This window comes from Mytilus trossulus, chromosome 10 (assembly GCF_036588685.1).
Source record: "Mytilus trossulus isolate FHL-02 chromosome 10, PNRI_Mtr1.1.1.hap1, whole genome shotgun sequence".
Taxonomy (NCBI): domain Eukaryota; kingdom Metazoa; phylum Mollusca; class Bivalvia; order Mytilida; family Mytilidae; genus Mytilus; species Mytilus trossulus.
This window is the reverse complement of record NC_086382.1, coordinates 28699615-28702325: the sequence shown is the minus strand read 5'-3', so window position 1 is coordinate 28702325 and position 2711 is coordinate 28699615.

Sequence of the window (2711 nt, the reverse complement as noted above, 5' to 3'; positions counted from 1 at the left end):
TTCTAGTATCCTCTTTAATTTTGATGGCAGTATGCTGAAGATAAAGACAACTGTGACATCAAAATGAAAGTCTCAAAGCTCACTTATTTGGCCAAAGCAAGTGTCAGAGATTTTATAACTGCATTCACAGCTTCAACACAGTTTCTACTGATTTTGGGTATTGATATTTTGTTTTCTTTTAAACTTGGTGTAAAATGTTTTTATAAGTTTTTTTTAATTCCACTGCAACCGTATTACAGTAAGTCCTCCACACTTGTGCCTCGTTTCATTCGGATGTTTACCAACTTTGATTAGACTGATTCCACTGTTTTCTGCAAAAAGGAAATACTTGTTGACAATGAGCTGTTTTGAATTCTCATCATTTCTTATTCCAAAATCTCAGCTGTGTTGTGAGAGATACATATTTTTTTGTACAAAGTATTAAGCGATACATCAGCGAAGTATTTTATTTCTAACACCCTGTTGACGTAAATAAAAGTGCACAATGTACATGTATGAACCAATATCACATCATGATAATTATTGAAGTAAGATTTAAACTCCCTAGGTCGAAATGACCTTTGATGATTACGCCATTATTGTACGATTCTGTTTTGTCACGTAGCACTTATGATGTTTCGATCCGTTTGCCTCCTTGGCTTTTAACTTTTTGAGGTGGAAATTGTACACGATGCCGATGAATGTACATGATGATGTTGAATTTACATGATGACGTTAAATGTAAATGATGATGTTAAATGTACATGATGACGTTGAATGTATATCATGACGTTGAATGTACATGAATACGTTGAATGCATATGATGACGTTGGATGTAATACAATCAACGGTACCAATTTTGTTGCACCAGATGCGCATTTCGACAATACATGTCTCTTCAGTGATGCTCGTGGCCAAAATATTTGAAATCTAAAGCTTATTTAAAAGATGAAGAGCTATAATCCAAAAGGTCCAAAAAGTATAGCCAAATTCGTGAAAGGAATCAGAGCTTTGCATGAGGGAGATACATTCCTTAATTTATAATAATTTATAATATTTTGTAACAGCAAATTTTAATAACACAAAAAAATCCGTATTTTCATGCCAGTACCGAAGTACTGGCTACTGGGCTGGTGATACCTTCGGGGACTAATAGTCCACCAGCAGAGGCATCGACCCAGTGGTAGTAATACAATCAACGGTACCAATTTTGTTGCACCAGATGCGCATTTCGACAATATATGTCTCTTCAGTGATGCTCGTGGCTAAAATATTTGAAATCTAAAGCTTATTTAAAAGATGAAGAGCTATAATCCAAAAGGTCCAAAAAGTATAGCCAAATTCGTGAAAGGAATCAGAGCTTTGCATGAGGGAGATACATTCCTTAATTTATAATAATTTATAATATTTTGTAACAGCAAATTTTAATAACACAAAAAAATCCGTATTTTCATGCCAGTACCGAAGTACTGGCTACTGGGCTGGTGATACCCTCGGGGACTAATAGTCCACCAGCAGAGGCATCGACCCAGTGGTAGTAATACAATCAACGGTACCAATTTTGTTGCACCAGATGCGCATTTCGACAATACATGTCTCTTCAGTGATGCTCGTGGCCAAAATATTTGAAATCTAAAGCTTATTTAAATGATTACGTTTGATGTACATGATGACGTTGAATGTAAATGATTACGTTTGATGTACATGATGGCGTTGAATGTACAAGATAACGTTGAAAGTATATGATGATGTTCGTATGTACATGGTGAGATTCAAACTCTCTAGGTCGAAATGACCTTAGATGATTACGCCATTATTGTACGGTTCTGTTTTGTTGCATAGCCCTTACGATGTTTCGATCCTTTTGCCTCCTTGGTTTTTAAATTTTGGACGTGGAAATTGTACACGATGACGTTGAATGTACATGATGATGTTGAATATACATGATGACGTTAAATGTACATGATGATGTTGAATGTGCATGATGACGTTGAATGTACATGATGACGTAAAATGTACATGATGGCGTTGAATGTACATGGTGACGATGAATGTACATGATGACGTTGAATTTATATGATGACGTTGAATGTACATGATGATGTTGAATGTGTATGATGACGTTGAATGTACACGATGACGTAAAATGTACATGATGGCGTTGAATGTACATGGTGACGATGAATGTACATGATGGCGTTGAATGTATTTGATGACGTTGAATGTACATGGTGACAATGAATGTACATGATGACGTTGAATGTTTATAACGTTGAATGTACATGGTGACGTTGAATGTACGTACATGATGACGCTGAATGTACATGATGAAGTTTAATGTAAATGATGACGAAGAATGAACATGAAAACGACAAATCCAGAAAGGTGCTACGCACGCATACATTTTTTAAAGTGTTCTTGTCATTTATTACGTATTGCTTGTAAATGGTCACGTGTTTATAACATTTTTTTTTCTGCTTCTCATTAGTATGGATGGATGAGTCACCAGATGCTCATTATGACAGTAGTTCTAATGGTTGATCAGACTACTGTTTTGTTGCAGAAAATAAAAAATCAACCAGAATGGAGGAAGAATAATCTTGCGATATAAGGAATAAAAATATGAGTAGCTACAGAGAACTGACCTAGCGTTGTCAATTGGACATTGCAATCACAGTTAATATGAAATGTCATCTGTAAACTTGAACTACAGTATAAGATTTTAAACTCT